General features: G+C 39.1%; 1 protein-coding gene across 2 annotated transcripts in view; it reads right to left on the reverse strand.

Annotated features, from left to right (window-relative positions):
- Positions 1 to 24,992, reverse strand: part of MYOCD (myocardin) — a 221,284-nt gene that overhangs the window by 162,041 nt on the left and 34,251 nt on the right. Inside the window, exon 3 of one of the 2 annotated variants that reach the window (XM_050765608.1) lies at positions 18,297 to 18,604. The gene's annotated coding sequence lies outside the window, so the exon portion shown is untranslated. Of the gene's footprint in view, positions 1 to 18,296; positions 18,605 to 24,992 lie in introns of those variants that run through there. The other variant, XM_050765610.1, reaches the window with a different exon arrangement.

The following is a 24,992-nucleotide window of genomic DNA, read 5'->3' on the forward strand; positions in this document are numbered from 1 at the left end:
ATCTGTGATCAGTAATTTTTTTTTTTTTTTTTGGGAAGGAGTCTCGCTCTGTCACCCAGGCTGGAGTGCAGTGGCATGATTTCGGTTCACTGCAACCTCTGCCTCACGGGATTCAAGCGATTCTTGAGTAGCTGGGATTACAGGCATGTGCCACCACACCTGGCTAATTTTTGTATTTTTAGTAGAGACAGGGTTTCACCATGTTGGCCAGGCTGGTCTCCAACTGCTGACCTCGTGATCCACCCGCCTCGGCCTCCCAAAGTGCTGGGATTACAGGCATGAGCCACCAAGCCCAGCCAATCAGTGTTCTTTGATGTTACCCATGTATTTGTTTCGGGTTGCCAAGAACCACACCATGTAAGATGGCAAATTTAATTGACAAATGTTGTGTGTGTCCTGACTGTTCCACTGACTGGGAGTTCCCATCTCCTTCCCACTCCTTGAGCGTCACCATTCCCTGCGGCACAACAATATTGAAATTAGGCCAATTAATAACTCTACAGTGTTCTGTAAGTGTTCAAGGGAAAGGAAGAGTCACACATCTCTCACTTTAAGTCAAAAACTAGAAAGGATTAGGCTTAGTGAGGAAGGCACGTTGAAAGCTAAGACAGGCTGAAAGTTAGGCTCCTTGTGCCAAACAGCTAGCCGACTTGTCAATTCAAGGGAAAAGTTCTCGAAGGAAATGAAAAATGCTACTCCAGTGAACACATGAATGATAAGAAAACGAAACAGCCTTATTGCTGATATGAAGAAAGTTTTAGTGGTCTGGATAGAAGATCAAACCAGCCCACAACATCCCTTTAAGCCAAAGCCTAATCCAGAGCAAGACCTTAACTCTAGCTCCGTGAAAGCTCAAAAGAGGTGAGGAAGAGGCGAAAGAAAAGTTTGAAGCTAGCAGAGGTTAGGTCATGAAGTTCAAAGAAGGAAGCTGTCTTCATAATGTAAATGTGCAAGGTGAAGCAGCCAGTGCTGACGTAGAAGCTGCAGCAAGTTATCCAGAAGATCTAGCTGAGATCATTAATTAAGGTGGCTGCATTAAAAAACAGATTTTGTGACCCGGCGTGGTGGCTCACGCTTATAATCCCAGCACTTTAGGAGACTGAGACGGGCGGATCCCCTGAGGTCGGGCATTTGAGACCAGCCTGACCAAAATGGAGAAACCCCATCTCTACTAAAAATGCAAAATTAGCTGGGTATGGTGGCGGGCACCTGTAATCCCAGCTACTCGGGAGGCTGGAGCAGGAGAATCGCTTGAACCCGGGAGGCGGAGGTTGTGGTGAGCTGAAATCGCGCCATCGCACTCCAGCCTGGGCAACGAGAGTGAAACTCCGTCTCAAAAAATAATAAGTAAATAAATAAAAACAGATTTTGCATGTGGACAAAATAGCCTTCTGTTGGAAGAAGATTCCATCTAGGACTTTGATAGCTAGAGAAGAGAAGTCAATGTCTAGCTTCAAAGTTTCAAAGAACAATCTGATTCTCTTGTTAAGGACGAATGTAGCTGGTTAGATATGAGGAATAAATTGAAGAGATCTACTGTAGGAAACAAAAAGACTGCATGTTTTTTAACTGCTAAAATGGAAAGATGACTTTTTCCCCTCTTAAACAGTTTTTTGTTTAAATTCTGGAACAAACTGACAGGGTTCTAATTCCAATTCCATTATTTCACAACTGTGTGGTCTTGGGTGAGTCATGTAACACCTCCTTACACCTTGGTTTGGGGACACGAGATCTGAAAATTGTGTCAGAATTCAGTCAGTATAAAAAGGCACCTAACAGAGCCTGGGACACAATAAAGAGTATATAACTATCAGCCATTGTATCTAAACTTTGGCTTCTCAAATGCATCCTACAGAGTACTTACAGGCTGGGATCCTATGGTCCACCTAATCTTGGTAGGATTACTTGCTGTATGACTCTAGACAAATTATCTAGCCTCGATAAACTATGTCCATCAGTGAGAACAGGTGAAGTAACAGTATTTTGATTGAGAATTTTAACTGAAATAATGCATGTCACTATTAAAGGCTTATAAACGTTAAAAAAAAAAAAAAAAAAAAAGATGAAGCAAATGCTCATTTACCATTCTGAAAATCCTGGGGCCCTTAAGAATTATGCTAAATCTACTCTGCCTGTGCTTCCTACATGAAATAACAACCTAGATGACAGCACGTCTGTTTGCAGCACCGTTTACTAAATATTTCAAGCCCACCACTGGGGCCTACTGCTCAGAAAAAAAGAATTCCTTTCAAAACATTACTTCTCATTGATAATGCACCTGGTCACCCAAGAGCTCTGATGGAGATGAAGGTTGTTTTCATGCCTGCTAACTCAACATCCATTCTGCAGTCCATGGATCAAGGAGTAGTTTGGATTTTCAAACCTTATTTAAGAGATACATTTTGTGAGACTGTCGCTGCCATGGGTAGTGATTCCTCTGATGGATCTGGACAAGGTGAAGTGAAAAGCTTCTGGAAAGTAGTCACCATTCTAGGTACCATTAAGCACGTTTGTGGCTTATGAGAGGAGGTCAAAATATCAACATTAACAGGAGCTTGGAAGAAACTGATTCCAGCCCTCTTGGATAACTTTGCGGGGTTGAAGACTATAGTGGAGGAGGTCACTGCAGATGTAAATACAACAAGAGAAGCAGAATTAAAAGTGAAGCCTGCAGATGTGACTGCATTGCTGCAATCTCATGATTCAAACTTTAAAGGATGAGAAGTTGTTCTTAGACGTGATCCAAGAAAACAGTTTCTTGTGATGGACACTACTCCTAGTGAAGATGCTGTAAACTTTGTTGAAATGACAAGAAAATGTTTAGAATACTACGTAAGCTTAGTTGATAAATGAGTGGCAGGGTTTGAAAGAATTGACTCCAATTTTGAAAGTAGTTCTACTGTGGGTCACATGCTATCACACGGTATTGCATGCGATGGAGACATTTTTTGTGAAAAGAAGGTTCAATCAGCTGGACGCGGTGGCTCAAGCCTGTAATCCCAGCACTTTGGGAGGCCGAGACGGGCGGATCACGAGGTCAGGAGATCAAGACCATCCTGGCTAACACAGTGAAACCCTGTCTCTACTAAAAAATACAAAAAAAAAAAACTAGCCGGGCGAGGTGGCGGGCGCCTGTAGTCCCAGCTACTCAGGAGGCTGAGGCAGGAGAATGGCGTGAACCCGGGAGGCGGAGCTTGCAGTGAGCCGAGATCTGGCCACTGCACTCCAGCCTGGGTGACAGAGCGAGACTCTGTCTCACTAAAAAAAAAAAAAAAGAAAAAAAAAAGAAAAGAAGATTCAATCAACGAGGCAAACTTCCTTGTTGTCTTATTTTAGGAAACTGCTGACGCCACCCCAGTCTTCGCAACCACCTCCTTGATCAGTCAGCAGCCATCAACATTGAGGCAAGAACTTCCACCAGCAAGACGATTATGACTTACTGAAGGTTCAGATAATCATTCTCACTTTTTGGCAACAAAGTATATTTTATCAACTATGTACATTTTTTTTTTTCTTTTACACAGAATCTCACTGTGTCTCCCAGGCTGGAGTGCAGTGGTGTGATCTCAGCTCACTGCAACCCCCGCCTCCCAGATTCAAGTGATTATCTGGCCTCAGCCTCCCGAGTAGCTGGGGTTACAGGCACCCGCCACCACGCCCAGCTAATTTTTGTATTTTTAGTAGAGGCAGAGTTTCACCATGTTGACCAGGCTGGTCTCATACTCCTGACCTCAGGTGATCCACCCACCTCAGCCTCTCAAAGTGGTGGGATTACAGGCGTGAGCCACTGCGCCTGGCCCGGTATGTACATTGTTTTTTTAAGACATAACACTACTGCACATTTAATAGACTACAATATAGTGTAAATATAGCTTTTATATGCACTAGGAAACCAAAAACTTTGTGTGACTCACTTTATTGCAATCTTTGCTTTATTGCGGTGGTCTGGATCAAACCCATTACATCTCTGAGGCACGTCTGTATTTAGAAGGCACCCCCCAGAGTTGTGTAAGTTCAGCCTGCACAGACCTCCACAGCAGCTGCAACCATCGTCTAGCTCTTAAAGAGATTTTGAACTCCCTGCCCCCAACTCTATCTTTTCCTATCCATTCTGCCCACCAGTGAGTAATTATTCAACCGTCCTTCCCCTGCCCCCTGCCCTTCTTTAGGACACTTCGTTGTCCTTTGCATGAATTTGCTAGGGCTGCTGTAACAAAGTACTAAAGATTGCGTGGTTTAAAAGACAGAAACTTATTTTCTCACAGTTCTGGAGGCTGGGAGTTCAAGAGCAAGGTGTCAGTTTCCTCTGAGGCGTCTCTTCTTGAAGTGCAGGTGGCTATATACTCCCTGTGACTTCATGTGGTCTTCCCTCTGGGTGTGTCTGTGTCCTAATTTCCTTTGCCTATGAAGACATCTGTCAGGGCCAACATGGTGGGTCATGCCTGTAATCTCAGCACTTTGGGAGGCCAAGGTGGGTGGATCACTTGAGGTCAGGAGTTCAAGACCAGTCTGGCCAACATGGCGAAACCCTGTCTCTACTAAAAAAATACAAAAATTAGCTGGGCATGATGGTGGGCACCTGTAATCCCAGCTACCCAGGAGACTGAGGCAGGGAGAACTGTTTGAACCCCAGGAGGCAGAGGTTGCAATGAGCAGAGGTCACGCCACTGCACTCCAGCCTGGGCGACAGAGCGAGACTCCATCTCAAAAAAAAAAAAAAAATACTTCAGACTTCAGTTAGATCAGATTACAACCCACCCTCATGACCTCATTTTAACTGAGTTACCCCTTTAAGGACCCTCTCTGTAAATACAGTTCCATTCTGAAGTGCTATAGCATTAGGGCTTCCATACATATGGGTTTTGGGGAGACGCAATGTAGCCCATAGCAACCATGGAATAAAATCCAATTTCCTTAATATGGTGTTCAAGGCCCTTCATGAAGGAACTGCTCCTCTTGCTGGGCTCCAGCTCTCACCCACCTCTTGGCATCCTGTGGTCTGGTGGGGGCTCTGTCCAGTTATTTAGACCCACCATGCTCACTCCCCTCCCTCACCTCATCTCCTTCAGGTGCAGTCACTTCTGCCTGGAGCACCGCTTCTTCTCCCTGGTCTCCCATTCTCCTGGGAAATGACTCTGCTTCCTCCAAGCCTCACGTTCCATGGACTGTTTATCTTGGCCAGCCTTTTGTGTGCCCAGGGGTCCAGGTTTCAAGGTGCTTCTCTTTTGGGCTCCCGTGAAATCGTATTGTCTTACCAATTACAGCACGTCATTCTCCATTTTATAATGACCAGTTGACCCCCTGGTAACTCCCACTTGGTTTTGACATATGAACCACAGTAACGTAAGGTGTGAACAATGGGAGAAACTGGGTGAAGTGGGCTTAAGCCACCGTGTCTGTGAGGAAGGCCCTTGCAAATCCTCAAGTCTCTGAGACTCGCAGAGACGCATTTGGAAATACGGCCCTCGAGAGTGGGTGGCCCGTGGGAAAGGGCTGTGAGCCGCTGAGTCTCCAGGGCTTCCGAAGTCGCTTGGCATCAGGCATTGCCTAATATCCATGAGCTTAAACGCTACTGGGAACTCAATCATAATGTATTTACATTCTTATAAATCCAAATTACAGCTTGGAAACCATCCAGCAGATTCATTTCTGAGTAAGACAAATATATGAAAATCTTGCATTATGTGGATATGTGTCCAAAATATTACAATAAATATCAGTAACATTTGCATTCAAATATTAGGCTATTTTTTCCCAAATATGGCACTGCTGTGATTATGTGATAAACATGAAAAAAGGCAAAATGCTTGTTTACATTTTGTCTTCAATTTTCTATTAGCAGGGTTTAAGCGTAGCGGGTTTGTATTTTCTCTTATTTAACTGGCCATTATTCTCTCTGAAAATCGTATTATAAATAACCAACACAGCAGAAAATAATGCTTGATACTGTTAAATTATTCTTTTTCTTTTTAATACATACCTTCACCCTTGTGTTTTGAATAGAATGATCTAAGCAGAGACAGGATGTGTTGGATCATAGTTAGAAAAAAAGGATATTAATTTAAATTTATTACTAAAATAAAGAGCCAGAGTCCCCATCAACAAAGAAGATCTTCTTTCTGTGGCCCCAGAGTTTTAAGGAGCAGTTACATGATCAGGAAACCCCTGATTCCAACGTGTAAGACTGGAGATTTGGGGATTCTGCCTGCCCTACACCTACTTTCAGGGATGTTTTAAAATTCAATTATCCTTTGTCCTGTAAGAAATGTATATTTTTATTTAAAATTGGAACATAAATATAAGCAAAAGCAAATAATTAACTTTAATATATATTTAAATAGGATTATACTATGTTATAATTTGCTTTTTTATGATTCCATGTTCACAAATATACTTCTACAATATTTTTTATGTCAGTTTATCCTTTATTATATAATATGTGTGGTCATTGTACAACATTTTGTACATAAAATCTGAAAGTCATTATGTCCCGTATTAAAATCTCACTCTTCAGGATAACACATTTTGAATGGTTTGATTTTTTTTTTTTTTTTGAGATGGAGTCTTGCTCTGTTGCCCAGGCTGGAGTGTAGTGGCACGATCTCAGCTCACTGCAACCTCCGCCTCCTGGGTTCAAGCAGTTGTCCTGCCTTACGCTCCAGAGTAGCTAGGATTACAGGTGCTCACCACCACACCTTGTTAAGTTTTGTATTTTTAGTAGAGACAGGGTTTCACCATGTTGGCCAGGCTCGAAATCCTAACCTCAGGTGATCTGCCCACCTTGGCCTCCCAAAGTACTGGGATTACAGGCGTGAGCCACTGTGCCCGGCCAAATGGCTTGATATTTTAAGTAAACTTGTTATTTATAAAAATGACAAAGATAGCTTATAAAGAGTTCCCATATGCTCTTCACCCCGTTTCTCCCATTGTTCACACCTTATGCTGCTGTAGTTCGTTTGTCAAAACCAAGAACCTGACATTGGTCCATTACTATTGACTCAATTCCAGATTTCACCAGTTTTCCATTAATGTCTCCTTTCTGTTCTAGGTTCCAATCCAGGGAACGACACTAGATTCTAATTTTAACGTCTTTCCACATCCGTGACACTTTCTCAGTTGTTCTTTTGCTTTTTTTATGAGCTCGACAGTCTTAAGTGGTCCTGGACTGGAAGGATACTTATTTTTAATCATATATTCATATTTTTCCATGTATGTGTTAAAATACTAAACATAACAAGCTACAGAATTTTAATACAAATATGACTTGTACTAAACCCCTGTTTTATATATTTTTTTCATTTGTGGATGTCATCGTACCTTAAAACTTACTTTCCTAAAAAATTTCATAGTATTTAGTTATGTAGACTAGTCTTAATTTATTAACCAGCCTCAGACGACAGATATCTCCTTAATATTCTATATTGAAATTACAAACTATGCTGCGATGTATCTAAATTTATTATCTAAATTTAGCTACTCCTAGATCTAAATTTCCAAGCACTTGACTGATAATTTTCTAAGGGTAAAATATTAGAAGATGTCAAAGACTTTTCACTTAGAATATTATCTACATGGCCCAAAAGCTCTCCAAAAAGTTTTTGTGTATTTTTTTTTTTTTTTTTTGAGAAGGAGTTTCGCTCTTGTTGCCCAGGCTGGAGTGCAGTGGCACGATCTCAGTTCGCTTCAACCTCCACCTCCTGGCTTCAAGTGATTCTCCTGCCTCAGGCTCCCCAGTAGCTGGGATTACAGGCGCCCATGACCATACCCAGCTAATTTTTGTATTTTTTTGTAGAGATGGGGTTTCACCATGTTGGCCAGGCTGGTCTCGAACCTCTGACCTCAGGTGATCCGCCCACATTGGCCTCCCAAAATGCTGGGATTACAGGCATGAGCCACTGTGCCCGGCCCTAGTTTTTGTGTATTTGTGGCGCCAGCATTCATGTCTGCATCTGCATATTGAGAACGTTTCTTTCCCTAACGTGGAGTTCTGTTGCTTTTCATCTTTGACAACTTGATACATGAGAAATGGCTGATTGCATGTGAAGCCGAAATTTTTTCATGTTTATTACCCTTTTGCCTTAAAAAAAAAATTCTTCTTATGGGTTATGCCTATATTGGCGGGGGTGGGGCAGGGAGAGGGGAACGGACGGGTCATCTTTTTCCTCACTCATTTATAAGAGCTCTTTCCACAGACAGGACAGTAACCCTTTAATCTGATATAGGAAAGTTACTTAAGATTCTGTTCTCCTTATTTTCTTCATAGTACTTTTTATATATATAAAGGGAAGTTCTACATCTTTAATGTAGTCAATGATTATTTTTCCCATTATAAATATAAATTCTGCTCTTAGTATTATAGTCACGAAACCTTTCCCTAAAATACAGCTGTTTTGCTATTCACCTGTATTTTCTTCTGATATTTTCATCTCTCTGCCTTTCTTTAAACATCAAACCCACTTGTGGTTTAATTTGGTTTGAGATAGGATCCTAACTTTGTTTTTCCAAATGCTTCGCCAGCTGTCTCAACACCATTTAATGAACAACCCAGCCTTTCCCCACTGATTTGAGAATCCATTTTGACATTCCAAATTTAGGGACCAGAAGCAGACCACCTGTTAAGGATCCTGGAGAGATTTCCAGCAAGAGAAATAGGAATAGGCAATAATGGAAAACCTGCCAGTTCTGTCTGTATGACCATTTTCAGTTAAATTGTCACTTTGCTGAAAGACGTAGTCCAAGCAGAATACAATGATACATTTATATTCCCCCAATACACAGAGTTTATAGCTCTCTTGTCTCTTGCCTTTTACCCAGGAGCAGAGCTGTACTAGGAAGCGACTCAGGGCTGCCAGCAACAGCTCTGTGCAAAACTGCATGAGTCTCCGGAAAGGTATTCCAGTAAAAGTGTCCCTAAGCTTTAGGTAAGCTTTCTACTTTTGCCATTTCGTACATTTCTGCATAAAGAAACTTTATTTCTCAAATTAAGAAATCCACCACAAGTTACCAACTACCTAACAGTTTATAAGCTTAGTTGCAAATTCATTGAGTTACTTAAAGAATTAAAAAGTACCTCTCTGATAATAAGTACCTAGAGGCCAGGCATTGGACTAAAAAACATCCAAATTTTACCTAGTTCTCAGAGATAAGTGCAAATATTGTCCCTAATTTTACAGATAAGAAACAAAGGCACAGAGGTGGTAAGTAACTTGCAGACTGTCACACAGCTCTAAATGGTGCAGCGAGAATTCCAACCCCATCACAACCTGTGCTGACAACCACAGCTTTCCATAACTTTCATCGGAACCTGGAAGTTGATACATTTGCACCGCCTCTGATTCCCGGACTGAAAGACTTTAGTGACTATTGTAACAACTTCCTCACCAATGTGATTCCTTTCACTCCTAATGTATCTCCTTTTTTGCTTTGTGAAATGAAATCAACAAGGACAGCAGGTCTTGAATTGGGGTGTGGGCTCAATATATTGCATGGCAAACCCATTTTCCCAATTATGCAAAGATAATGTTGACAGAGTTTTAGTGGGTTCTAAAGGTTTATATCTGTTGCATTTCCTCTGTGGAATGTACCGTCTACAGCAAATGACAGCAGCTGACACAGAGCCAGTGACTCTGCCCATCTCTGTTCCTTCAGATCTCTCTGTGTTCCCTCCTGTCAACTCGCAATGAGGGATTTAATGTGATTCATTACCTTTGCAGTTATTAATTTTTATAAGATGTCAATTATAATAGAATATAGCCATTTTATGCTCCAAGTGCCCTAAGCAATCTTTTCTGCACACCCCTGACCTTAGAGATTAGGAAACTGAAATTTGTCAATGTGAATTACATTCACAAAGGCACACAGCTGTTTAGTAGCAGAACCTGATGGAACGCTCAGATCTCCTGACCTCCGCAAGCTTTGTTTGCTCTTTGTCCAACAGCTTGCTGCCTTCAGTTGTATGACAAATCTTGCTTTTTGATGATTTTTTTTTTTCTGCAATGACTGGATGGCTGACTTAGTTTTCATGTAACCAAACACAGCTTGAAAGGGCTCTTCCCTATGCCGTACAACAAAGTGCCTGTGAATGAGTTGATGGTTAAGACATGCATACCCCGACATCAACCTTCTAATCTTTTCTCAGTACGAAGACGTACCATTTATAGTGTCAGACTCCTGCAATGCAAGGATCAGAGCCCGAATAGTTTGTAAGTACATCTCCTAACTTCTTTTAATGGTCACATGTCACAAATGCTTTTTACAGGGCCTGCAAAGCACAATCCTTGCATAGTTTGGTTGTCACTGCATTCAGTCCATGCACTCTACGAAATATGCTTTTAATTTTGTACATAAAAATACTATGTGAAAAACTGCAATTGGCCCACTCAGCATCCATTCCTGGTGCCTTCTTTCTTGTCATGATCTATGCTAAGAGTCTGCAGAACTGCATACTTATTTTTTGGCTTCCTTTGTAGCTTTGGGATGTTCATAGGGGATGTAAGCAAAAGTCTGTTGAAAGGGGTCTCTGACAAATAGTCCTGATTAAAAGAGGCATAGGCGTAGAGGGTGGGCTCTCTTTCTTCCTCCAGCCTGGAGCATTTGTGATATCTATAGGTGCCATAGCTGTCTTATAATGAGGCAGGACCAAGTGTGACAAGGAAAACCAAAATGCTAAGGATGGCAGAATAAGAATGTCAGAAAGAGCCATCATTAAGCAGTTGAAGGCATCCCCGGACATCCTCCACATACATTTATTGTTTTGTTTTAAATATAAAAGTATGATTTGTAATAATATATTTCGAAAATTAAAAAAATAAAAAGAAGAAAAATGAAAATACATCATGATTCCCGTGTTTAATTTTCAAGCGCTAATATTTCTGTGTTTTCTTAATATGTTATTTCTGTGAACATTTTTACCTATTAAAATAGCATTAGTGTCTCAACTACTGTAATGTTTGACTTTTATTTTTTACTTAATGGTAAATTATGAGCATTTTTCCCATGGCATTAACTATTCTTATACAACATGGTTTAAAATAGCCACTTGGTATTCTATGCTATGAACATGCCACACTTTAGTTAACCAATTCTTCTTTGTTAGGATTTTAAATTTTTTACCTTTTACAGTTATTAATAGTTAATGTTATTAGTATTCTTCTCCATGAATCTTTATGTTAATCATCTTTTTCTTGGGATACATTTCCAAAAGTGAAATTATTTGGTCCAAAAAATGATGATATTTGCGATTTTTGATACTTACTGGTGAAGTTCCTGCCAAAAAGATCGTATTACTTTGGTTCCCATCGCAGCTGGATTTGCAAGGTAGGACCCAGCTCAGACCTACCTAAAGGTATATTGCTTTCATTTTATTTGAAAGGCTCATGAATAAGCCAAAAAGGAACGAAAACTAAACTGAACCAAAAATCCGAAGGAATTAATTGTCTAATTTTTACTTCTTCAATTATTTGAAAAGATGAGCATTTTCCCATATTTGTTAGGTACTTGTATTCTTTATGCAAATCATCTGTTTGAGCCTTTCTCTAATTATTTTTTACTTATAGTAGTCATATTTCTCTTACTGATTTGTAAGAATTATTTACATATTAAAGACAACCATTATTTGTGTAGAGAATGTTACAATTTCACTTCTCTGATTATATATTATGTGCTTATATTTTCTCTTATATATAATTTCACTTTTTAAATTAATTAATTATGCAATGACTCTATTTGGAATTAATTTTGGAGTATTGTATGTGCAGAGGTCGAATTCTACTCTTTCCAATTGGCTAGGATTCCTACTGATCTTAAGTGGTTTTTATCTGACTTATAACTATTTCTGTTACAACATTTGACACTTTAATATTTTACAGTCTAAAATTATTACAGCTTGGGCATCCACTTTTGAAAAGATGGAGTAGACATAGTCTTCCGTTTTCTTCCTGCTAGGTGCAACTAAAAATTCTGGATATTCTGTACAAAAGAAACAAAATAAGAGTCTCAAAGATGGAGAGGAGGGAACTGGCTAAAGGTGCCAAGAGCCAATGAATGACGCAGAGGTGGGGCCCCTCGGTTTTTTGTTTGTTTGTTTGTTTGCCTCATGTATCCCAAACTTGGAAGTGAAGAAACCAGCAACCCAGAAACACTAACAGGCACACACACACACACACACACACACACACACACGCACGCGCGCGCGCGATCATAATGAAAGCCTGTTCTCATTAGCCAATGGACCAGAAAAGAGTCAATCTTGCAAGACAGAAAACTTTCAGACCATAACTTCCCGCTCCAGCAAAATGTCACAGACAAAACTGCAACTATACCCTATACTCTCCAGTCAAGACCAACTGAAGAACCCAGAGTACGTTGCCAGGTTAAAATACTCCTGTCAGCCGGTGTCAAAAGAAGCTTAGTACAGATTCAGGACTTTCATCCCCACTCCGTGGGTACAAGGCCACCTGCTCCCCTCTCCATGGTGTCAGTGGAGGCCATGTAAAGAGCAGTCATGAGGGCCGGGCGCAGTGACTCATGCCTGTAATCCTAGTACTTTGGAAGGCTGAGGAGGGTGGATCACCTAAGGTCGGGAGTTTGAGACCAGCCTGACCAACATGAAGAAACCCTGTCTCTACCAAAAATACAAAATTAGCCGCACGTGGTGGCACATGCCTGTAATCCCAGCTACTCGGGAGGCTGAGGCAGGAGAATCGTTTGAACCCGAGAGGCGGAGGTTGCGGTGAGTCGAGTTCGTGCTATTGCACTCCAGCCTGGGCAACGAGAACAAAACTCTGTATCAAAAAAAATAAAATAAAATAAAATAGTAATAAGGTGCCCTTCTTGCTGGGATAGTGTCAGAGAATGCCTAGTGGGAGCCTCGACTCCCATCCGCATCCAGAAGTTATGAGGAATCCTCTCCCTTGCCCGCCATGTGTCAACAGAAGAGAAGCTAGACCTTTCAAGTCCATCCACAGAAATGAGGCAGTATCCCCTTTCATTCACTAGAGTGGTGTCAGAGAAGGCCTGCTAAAATTGGATTTCAATACGATCCAGTGTTTTGTATCATGATGCAGAAGATATACTGGTTTCAATAAAAAAAAAAAAATCACTTATCAAACCAAGAGCAAAGAACTTTTTAGCAAAATAGTAGAACATTTCAGGCGAGGCACAGCTCATGCCTATAATCCCAGCACTTTGAGAGGCCGAGGCAGGTGGATCGCCTGAGGTCAAGAGTTAGAGACCAGCCTGACCAACATAGTGAAACCCCATTTCTACTAAAAAATACAGGAATTAGCTGGGCGTGGTGGTGGGCTCCTGTAATCCCAGCTACGCGGGGGGCTGTGGCAAGGAGAATTACTAGAACCTGGTAGGCAGAGCTTGCAGTGAGCTGAGATCGTGCCACTGCATTCCAGCCTGGGCAACACAGCAAGACTCAGTCTCAAAAAAAACCAAAAAACAAACAAAAAAAAAGAGAGAGATAATAATAATAGAACATTTCAACAAGGAAATATAAGATAAAAAACCAAATGGGAATTTTAGAACTAAAATATATAATAACCAAAATAGACAACTGAACAAATGGACTGAACAACAGAACTGAGAGAATAGAAGAAAGAATCAGATAACTTGAAGACATAACAATAAAAATTATCCACTCTAAACAACAAAGAGAGAATAGATTGAAAAAAAAAAAAGAAAGAACACAATCTCAAGTGCATATGGCTCTTTAATAAAGATGTAACATTAGTATGATTTGAGTTCCAGAAGAGGAGAAGAAAGACAGTGGAGCCAAAAAAGTACTTGAAGAAATAATGGCTTAAAATATCCCAAATTGACCAAAAAAGAAAAAATAAAAATAAAAGATGTAAGAAATCTACATCAAAGCACATCATAGTGAAACTTCTAAAAACTAAATGCAAAGAAAAATTTTTGAAAGCAATGAGAGAGAAATGACATATTGGCTATATGGGAAAAACAGTTTGGATAATGGTAGATTTCTCTTCAACAATCACAGAGGCCAGAAGAAAGTGCTGCAATATTTTTCAAATGTTGAAAGAAAAAAAAAAAAAAAAAAACACCTATCAGCCCAGAATCCTATATCCAGAGAAAATATTCTTCAGGAATAAAGATAAAATCAAGACATAAGATAAAAGAGAACTAAGAGAATTTAAAACCCACAGATCTACCCTAAAAAATGACTCAATAAAGTTCTCTAAACATAAAGAACAGAATAAAACAAAGACTCAGAACATTAGAAAGGAAGAAATTATACATGAGCAAAAATATAGACAAGGACAATAGACTTTCTCCTCTTGAGTTTTCTATATATTGACAGTCAAAACACAAAGCTGTAACACTGTCTAATGTGGTTCTCAATCTATGTAGAGGAATTATTCAAGGTAAGTATTCAGACATACATCGGAGATATTGTAGGTTTGGTTCTAGACCAGTGCAACAGAAATAGAATACTCATTCTTCTCGAGTGTTCATGAAACATTTTTCAAAATAAATCACTTGCTAGGCTACAAAACAAGTCTTAACAATTTAAGATTGTAATTATTTCAAGTCTCTTTTCCAATCACAATGGAATGAAACTAGAAATAAAAAATAGAATAAAAACAGAAAAATTTACAAATGCATGAAAATTAAACAACACACTCTCAAACAACTATTGGGTCTAAAAAGAAGTCAAGAGAAAATTAGAAAATATTTTGAGACAACAAAAATGAAACACAACAAAACAAAACTTATGAGATGCATCAAAAACAGTACTAAGAGGGAAGTTTACAGCAATAAACACCTACATTATAACAAAGAAAGATCCCAAGTAAGCAACCTAACTATATCTCAAGAACTAGAATATAAGAATAAACTAAATACAAAATTAGCAAAAAATAAATAAATAAATAAAGATCAGAACAGAAATAAAATAGAAAATAGAAAACATTTTTTAAAAACTGACAAAACTATGAGCTGGTATTTTGAAAAAATAAATAAAACTAATAAAACTTTAACTAGATTGGCTAAGAAAAAAAAGATAAAATATCAGAAATGAAAGAGGAGCCATTACAAAAGATTTCATAGAAAAGAATCATAAGAAACCATTGTACAAAATTATATGCTGACAAATTGGACAACCAAAAAGAATTGGAGAAATTCCTAGAAACATACACTCTTCCAAGAGTGAATAAAGAACAAATAGAAAACCTAAACAGTCCGATAAAAAACAAGGAGATTGAAGGAATAATAATAATGATAATAAACTGTCAGCAAAGAAAAACCCAAGACCAGTAAGCTTGGCAGGTGAATTTTACCAAACAAATATAGAAGAATTAATAATATTGCTTCTTAAACTATTCCAAAAATAGAAGACAAGGGAACACTTTTAAAGTTATTCTAGGAAGCCAGCATTACTCTGATATCAAAGCTAGATGAAAGCACCTCAAGAAAAAAAAAAAAAAAACACAACAAAACTATAGGCCAATAACCCCGACAAACAGACACAAAACTCCTCAACAGACTACAATCAAATTGAATATAACAGAACATTTAAAAAAAATTATACATCACGACCAAGTAAGATTTATCCAATGGATGTGAAGATGGCTCTACTTATGCAAATAAATCAAGGCGATATACCACATTAACAGAACGAAGGATAAAAATAGCATGATCATCTCAATAGATGCAGAAAAAAGTACTTGACACAACTGAACACTTCGTGATAAAAACTCTTAATAAGTTACATACAGGAGGAATTTACCTGAGCACAAGAAAGGCCACATTGACAAGCTCACAGTTGACGGCATATTCAATGGTTAGAAAGCTAACATCTTTCACTCTAAGATCTGGAACAAGGCCAGGATACCCACTCTTGGCACTTCTGTTCAATTACATAGTACAAGAAGTCTTTACCAGAGAATTAGCCAAAAAAAAAAAAAAGCATCCAAACCGGAAAGGAAGAAGTAAAATGATTTCTGTTTGCAGATGATGTAGTCATATATATATATATATATATATATATATATATATATATATATTTTTTTTTTTTAAATCCTAAAGTCTACATACACAGAGAGAGAGAGAGAGACAGAGAGAGAGAGAGAGAGAGAGAGAGAGAAATTGTTGACTTACAGACATATTCAGTGAAGTGGAAGAAAATAAAATCAACATACAAAAAATTAGTTTCATTTCTATAGACTGAAAAAGAAATTAAGAAAACAATTCCATTTACAAATGCATCAAAAAAACCAAAATACTTAGGAATAAACTTAACCAAGAAAGTGAAAGACTTGTACTCTCGAAACTACGAAACACAGACAAAAATTTTTTTAAGATGCAAATGTAAATATTTTTCATGTTTATTGATTGGAGGAATTAATATTGTTAAAATGTTCTTCCTTCCTGTAGGAGATAGCTTAAAAACTTAAGAAGAGAAAATGTCCCTACTTCCCAAATCAATCAATAGATTCAATGCAATCTCCAACAAAATCCCAACGGCATTTTTGCAGAAATAGAAAAAGAAATCCTATTATTCATTTGGAAACACTAAAGACCCTTAAAGCCTACAGTAAACAAAACAGTGTGGCATCAAAACAGATATACAGACAAATGGAATAGAATGCAGAACCCAGAATGGAACCCAGGCATATATGGTCAACTGATATTTACCAAGAGTGCCAAGAATATACTATGGAAAAAAAGAATCTCTTTCATACATTGTGTTGGGAAAATCAGATATTCACATGGAAAAGAATGAAATCAGAGCACTATCTCATGACACATACAAAAATCAACTAAAGTGGATTAAAGACTTAAATATAAGACATGATACATAAAATATTAAAATAAAACATGGGAGGAAATCTTCTAGATGTTGGTCTGGGCAATAATCTCTTCTATAAAACACCAAGAGCACAGGCAAAAAAAAAAAAAAAAAAAAAAAAAAGCAAAACTAGGTAAGTGCAATTATATTAACTAAAAAGCTTCTGTATAGCTAAGAAAACCATTAGCAGAATGAAAAGGCAACCTGTGGAATGGAAGAAAATATTTGTAGACCATATATCTAATAAGGAGTTAATACCCAAAATATGTAAGGAATTCCTACAACTCTATAGGAAAAACCCCAATAACTGATTCATGCTTTCTTGAATTGTACTGAAAAAGAAAAATCATGTTTATTAAAATTTTCTTTATGTTTCTTATAGTTTATCTTCATTTATGTTTCAGAGTCTCTCCATAGGCCCCAATTGGCTATTTTCTCTCTATGCACCTTTAAAAGAGAGTTTTATCTGTGTCCTGCATTTGTATAATTGAGGAGTATTCTTTTTGATTCCTCTTATGTGTTAAATGAATTCCTTTGGAATTCTGCAGTCCAGCAGCCTGAGGAGGTATGCAGTGAACTGCAAGTCAAGAACCTAGATCTCCATCATTTCTTTTCTGCTATGTGAGAAGCTGCTATGCTGTCTGCTGTATCTGGTCACTATACCCAGGACAAGCTCAGACCCTTTCCTGATGTGTCAGCCTCCTGTGTTTGGACAAGCCGTCCCCTCCCTGCCTGATCTCTGCTTGGCTGTGTGAACAACTGGGAGTCCTATTTCAGCTGTTTTCCAGTCCCTCAGCAACGGACATTTGCAATCTGAGTCCTACCTAACCTTGGGGTACCATTTGGCCCTGTTGGCCCCTCACTCTCTCCTTGTTGAAACTCTTTCCTTGCTTTCTGGGACTCTGATATTCCTCTGACTTGTCTTCTGTCTTCATGACTATTTTTCTCAGTATCATTTGACAACTCCTCTTGTTCAACCTGACCAGTACATGTTTTCACCTCACAAATCTGTCTTGGTGTTCTTTTTATTCACACTCTCACAGGGTGACCAACTACTGCAGTTCGTTCAAGCCTGAGAATATTCGCATGACATACGACTTTCGGTGCCAAAATCGAGAAAGTCTCAAAGAAAAATGATTTGCTTACCCTCCCACACAAATCTTTGTTCCATTGGTTTCAAGTACCATTTGGATGTCAAACACTCTAAAATTTATTTTTCGGCCCAGACCTCTCTTCTATCTCATTTCCAGCTGTGTACTAGACATCTCTGTTTGAATGTTCCCTCCCACTCCAAAATATCTTCTACTTTCTCTAACTCAGGATACTTTACGGCATTTATCCAGTTGTCCTATCCATCACAGGGAAATGATCCCTGACTCTTCCATCTCCCTCAACTCTCATGTCCAATTAATCAACAAATTTTAGTAATTCTAATTTGATTTAAAAATGCTTTCATAAATGCCTCTCCATGGTCTCTTACCTAGAATACTGTTGCATCTTGTTAAACAGTGTGTAGTCCGTAGGATGTTTACGACTCTCCTGGTTCTCCTCCATCCAGACGAATGTCGGTATTTCACCTCTCAGCTCCTTGGAGATAGTCATGTACTTTGGCCATAACATATCAGCAGATGTGACGTGGGACACTCTGCTGTGTGACGAGCTGGTGACTGATTTGCTCCATTTTCCTCTCCCTGCTATGGCACATAACAACCCTTCATGGTGGAAACTTGTCAGTCTGCATCCCCGCGTGAGGACAAAGTGGACCAGAATCCATGAAAGATGTGCAGCCTGAGTGAGAAAAACATTTTTATTGTTTGAGCCACTGAGATTTGGGGGATATTTATTACCATAGGACAACAAAACTTACACTGACAAATACATGTGGCCTCTGCAGCTTCCATGTTCGGCTGCTTCAAGCAATTTTCCACACAATAACCAGAACAATCTTTCATATTATATGAAAAATGGATTGGTCAATCCATGTTCAATGATTTCTTATGGACTTAGGAAATACAGTTCTGTTTCTTTCTTTCTTTTTTTTTTTTTTTTTTTTTTTTTTTTTTTTTTTTTGAGACAGAGTCTCACGCTGTTGCCCAGGCTTGAGTGGAGTGGCATGATCTCAGCTCACCACAACCTCCACCTCCCGGTTCAAGCAATTCTGCCTCAGTCTCCCGAGTAGCTGGGATTACAGGTGTCCGCCACCACGCCTGGCTAATTTTCATATTTTTAGTATAGATGGGGTTTCACCATGTTTGCCAGACTGGTCTCGAACTCCTGACCTCGTGATCTGCCCGCCTCGGCCTCCCAGAGTGCTGGGATTACAGGCATGAGCCACTGCGCCCAACTGGAAATACAGTTCTTAATGCAGGCTATCATGCCTTGTCTCTTTCCAGCTTCTCTCTGCTTGCACCTCTCTCTCTCACTCTTTTGCTCTCCTTCTGTCTCTGGTTCTCTTTGCTTCAGATATACTGCATTTCTTTCAAATGCTCTACTGCTACATTTTCTTTTACCTCAATACCTTCACAAATGTTTTGTTCATTCCTCCTCACTCACCTTAAGAGCAATTAATTTTCCTTTGAGTGTTCTCCTAAAAGTTACGCTTTCTAGGATAATTTTTGGACCCCAGAATTAAATTAGGCTTACCTGCCGTATGCTTCTGTGGCACTCTGCTATTTTTCATAGTAAAACCCAGTGTGCCTATCATTTACTTTTAAAAATTTCCCACTGTGAGCTCCGTGAAGCCAAGGGGCTCTGCATACCTTGGTTCTAACCCCAGCATCTGACAGAGTGCCTGGCACATAAGAGCTGACATAAGTATTTGTTAAGTCAATTGAATACATTAACAACAAAATTTCCCATTGCAGTGTCTGTTAACTAAAGTGTGTGCTGTGGGGATGAGACTTTTTCCCGAGGCTGGAGTATTTGGCACTTCTCTGCAATGTATTCTGCTCACACGTGCTGTTGCTGATGCCTTAAATGCTATTCCTCTCCTCCCCTACCACACACACAAATTTCGTTTTCCATTTTCTCTGCCCACTGCCTTGCTCTTTGCCTGACTAGTTCCCATCTATCCTTCAGGTCTCAGCTTAAATATAATTTCCTTGGAGAATGTTTCTCACAGTCTCCAGACCACATCAGACTCAGTCTTTTATACTGTCATGACAACAGACTCTTTTTCTTTTTTTATTTAACTTTTATTTTGAGTTCAGGGGTACATGCGCAGGTTTGTTACATAAGTAAACTTGTATCATGGAGGTTTGTTGTACAGATTATTTCATCACTCAGTATTAAACCTAGTACCCATTAGTTATTTTTCCTGCTCCTTTCCCTCCTCCATTCCTCCTCCCTTGTGTAGGCCCCAGTGTGTGTTGTTCCCCTCTATGTATCCATGTTTTTCATCATTTAGCTCCCACTTATAAGTGAGAACATGCTGTACTTGGTTTTCTGTTCCTGCATTAGTTTACTAAGGATAAGGGCCTCCAGGTCCACCCTTGTTCCTGCTAACGATATGATCTCATTCTTTTTCATGATTTCGTAGTATCCCATTGCATATATGTACCACATTTTCTTTATCCAGTCTACCATCGATAGGCATTTAGGTTGACTCTATGTCTTTGCTATTGTGAATCGTGCTGCAATGAACATACACGTGCATGTGTCGTTATGATAGAATCATTTATATTCCTTTGGGTGTATACCCAGTAATGGGATTGCTGGGTCGAGTGGTGTTTCTGGTTTTAGATCTTTGAGGAATCACCACACTGTCTTGTCTTCCACAATGGTTGAACTAATTCATGCTTGCACCAACAGTATATAAGTGTTCCCTTTTCTCTGCAACCTGACTAGCGTTTGTTATTTTTTGACTTTTTAATTATAGCCATTCTGATTGACACTGATGCTTTTCATTGTAACCCTATGAAGTCATTTGGTTTGAGTTACCACTGCTGTCACCATTGATACAACCAAGCTCACTTCTGCTTTTACCATTGCCCCTAATAGTTACTGACTGTGCACCATGTACTGGGCACTCTTCTGTGTCTTGCTTTACACAGATTAGCCACCTGTAGCCTCAGAATGTCATCTTAAAAGAGGATTGATAAGACCTTTGATTTGGAAATCAAATTTGCATTTTTACTTCAGAGCTTACCTATTTTAACCAGTATATTGTATTTGGTTAATGTTTTTGACCCATACTGTGATTATTCTCCTTTGAATAACTGAATTTGTTTTATTCACATTTATTGTTATGTTATCTTTGTTTGGCTTCATTTCTGTAGTTTCATTTTGTATCAGTTTTCTGTTTTTACTCATACATTTATTTTAAAAAGTACTTATTGAGCACTGACAGTTATACCAACTATGATGTGAGATGCTGGGATACAGCAGTGAACAAAATAGAATTTCTGCCTTTGTAGAATTGACTTCTAGTTAGGAGAGGCGAAAAATTATAAGAATAACAACAAATAAATATGCAATGGTGGTGGTTAAGTGCTGTGGGAAAAAAAATAAAGTAGGAAAATAGGAATAAGGAGCACGGTTATGGGAAGGAGTGCTGCTATTTATTTAGGGAGGTCACTCGGGGAGTTACGCTCATGTTTATTTTAAATGACTTCATTATAAATACTTCCTTTGTTTTTTTCTTTTGTGATGGGTATTTGTTTTGCTGTGTGTGTTTTCCATCTGATACATATGTTCATACAATTGTCTAACCATATGCATATGTCTTTATTTTTATCATCTTCAGACAGTAGCTGTTGATGGTTTCTATGAAAGGTGAGGAAACCAAAGAAATGATACTTTCTTTAGCTTCTCTCTTGCCCACGTCTGTCTGATTTTTTAAAGTTATGGCGTAAGATGGTCCCGTGAGACTCATGGGAATTATGATATGTGAGAAATTCAAATTATGAGACATCTCCTGGCAAGCACATTTATGAGCAACTCAGCCATAGTGAGTGCCACTATGCAGCCACGTTCTCAGTAGTATAGTTTGCACAGGTTTTAGTAAACCCTGGCAGGTCCATGATTTGCTGGTTTGTAGTGGTGATGATCTTGTGAATTATTTGCATCATTTGTACAGATTTTGGGGGTCATTTACTATTTATTTTATTTATTTATTTTGAGGTGGAGTCGCACTCTGTCGCCCAGGCTGAAGTACAATGGCACCATCTCGGCTCACTGCAAGCTCCGCCTCCCAGGTTCATGCCATTCTCCTACCTCAGCCTCCCAAGCAGCTGGGACTATAGGCGCCTGCCACCACGCCCAGTTAATTTTTTGTATTTTTAGTACAGACAAAGTTTCACTGTGTTAGCCAGGATGGTCTCAATCTCCTGACCTTGTGATCCACCGCCTCAGCCTCTCAAAATGCTGAGATTACAGGCGTGAGCCACCGTGCCCAGCCTATTATTTATTTTTAATTTTTAACAATTTTCCTGTCTTTAGAAACAGGGTCTTGCTCCTCCATCACCCAGCTAGAGTTCAGTGAGCGACAGCTCACTGCCACCTTGAACGCCAAGGGCTCAAAAGATCTTCCCGCCTCCCAAAGTACTATGATTATAGGCATGAACCACTGTGCCTGGCTTTATTTTTATTTAAATTAAAGATTCAATTACTCAAATATTGAGGCGATATGTTTTATTTGTAACTGAATGAAGTACAATGTTTTTATTTTGATAATTCACTTTACAAGGAATCTTTTTTTTTTTTTTTTTTTTTGAAATGGAGTTTTGCTCTTGTTGCCAAGGCTAAGTGCAATGGTGCGATCTCAGCTCACACAACCTCCACCTCCCGGGTTCAAGCAATTCCCCTGCCTCAGCCTCCCGAGTAGCTGGGATTACAGGCATGCGCCACCACGCCCAGCTAATTTTGTATTTTCAGTAGAGATGGGGTTTCTCCATGTTAGTCAGGCTGGTCCTGAACTCCCGACCTCAGGTGATCCACCTGCCTCAGCCTCCCAAAGTGCTGGGATTACAAGTGTGAGCCACCAGACCCTGCCTACAAGGAATTTTTAAGGAAAAGATTACCCTCCAAATAGAAAATTTCATTATGTTTTCTACTTTTTCAGCATTAATAAAAATTTATATTGTTTTCTGTGGCTATAGTTTTCAAAATTCTTTAAGTTGGTTTAACGAACATTTTCAATTTTTTTTCATGTCTTTTCATTTGTCTCTTGGAAATCTCAATTAAGTTATCAGATACTTTGTTTTTTTCCCACAAGGACTTATGGATGTTATGTTTATTTCGTTCATGCATATTTAAATATGTCCGTCTTGCTGTAAAACATTTGGTCCCATTCCTTAACTGAGGAGTTGTAGACATTGCTTTACAGAACTTTGAACCCTGTTCGACTCTTTCTTTTGCCCTATAGGTAGCTTTTAAAAATACATGTATTTATTTTGCTTGGTTATTTATTGAGAGGCTGGGGAGACATACAGAGGAGTTGCTGGATGTTATGGGATACTACCTCTAATCATGGAAGCCAAAAAATTTAATGGCTATGTTTTGATTGATCAGTTTTTCTTGGAACACAGTGTGATCTTTCAATCGTAAGATACGTATCTACCTTTGTTTTATAAAATATCTTCTCTCATATGTTTGGATATTTCATTTCTACTACATTTGTTCAGTTTCCTTTAGGGGGGTTCACAAATTCCATGCATATTTATTCACTATGTCTTATTTTCTCTGTAACTCTTTGGCTTTTCCACATGTTTTGTTCATTTCTTTCTAACTCAGCCTGTCCTTCATGTCTCTCTTTCTCAGCAATATTTACTTTAATTTCAGCATGGCTTTAGTTTAAAATTTTTTTTCTCTTCTGCATTTTCACCAGATCTCTCTCAGCTCACATTTATTTCTTTGTATTGCCTTATCATGCCTTCTTTGATCCCTATATCTCTTCTTTGAGCTCTGATTTTCACAGGCTCAAATTTCACCATCTGATTTTCACCATCATCAATTCTTTGACTCTGGATAAATGTTTGTGTGCACTGTTGTTCTGCCTGCAGAGTAATTCTTCTGAGCTCTAGCCACCATCTGGCTTTTGTATGGCATGTTTCATTCTTCCATCCAGTTATATCCATGCATATTTCTCAGGCTGGATCTTTTCTGATTATTACTTATCTCTAAGTGGGAGAAGTTTTTGCCTGGGTAAAGCATTTGCTAAAAAATTGGAGGAGGAAGAGTACAGGAGGACATTTTACAGGGCACAAGGCACTCTTCCTCAAACTTTGGAGTGGGTTTCTGCTAACAGCTCAATTTCTTCCCACTTTCTCCAAGGAATGACTACATCGATCACCTGTGTGTAATAGGTAGTCGTACTTATGGGACGGGATTTAGTGTGTATCGCATTTCAGTCGATGGTGACTGCCACCTCTCTACCTCGCCATACAGGCCACTGGCTATTCACAATGATACTGTGTCTGTGTAATTTATCATCCAGCACCGGCTCTCCCTGTCACTAGATAACGTGGAATGGGACTTGGAGATGTTTCCAGGGCTCAAGCAGTCCCCACATCCAGACGTTCCAGCAAGGAGCCATTGGCTGGCCTTTTTAAGGTGATGGAACTGACATTTGCAGTACCGTGCCGTGGAGTATATTCACTCTTGATATTTGCCACCAATTTGATCCAACTTTCATTTTGTTTAGCAGCTGTATTTTGTAGTTTGTGGTTGCAGATGCTTCTCGGTTTCAAGAGGCTTTCTCTTCTATGTTTTTTTGTTCTTCTTATTGCCTTTATTTGATTTTAGGAAGGAGAATGGGAAAAAATGTTTTTACTCCATTGTTAATTGGACAGCCCAGTATCCTTTTTTTCCCCTCTGTATACTTTCATGGTTTTTCCAACCGGAGCTAAAAATATGAGGGTCATTGCCTCTCATCTGCACATATGTTTCCTCTCTTGTGCATTCTTGCAATGTACTGGCTTTGGACTTGATTCATGCCATTCTTTCATCCCCAAAATATGTATAGAGCCCTGATCAATATTTCGTGATTCTTGCACTCATAAAGTATACAGTCCAGAAGTAGGTAAACATCAACCAAGCAAACAAAAACATCCCACAGAATTAATGTAAAATTAGGAACTATACTAAATGATCTAGATGGACTACTCTCCAGTGAAAACTTCTGTGATAATGGAAATCTTCTGTACCTATGTGTTCAATAGGGTAGTCACTAATTGCA

The sequence above is a fragment of the Macaca thibetana genome, chromosome 16 (genome assembly GCF_024542745.1).
Source record: "Macaca thibetana thibetana isolate TM-01 chromosome 16, ASM2454274v1, whole genome shotgun sequence".
In the NCBI taxonomy this organism is placed as follows: domain Eukaryota; kingdom Metazoa; phylum Chordata; class Mammalia; order Primates; family Cercopithecidae; genus Macaca; species Macaca thibetana.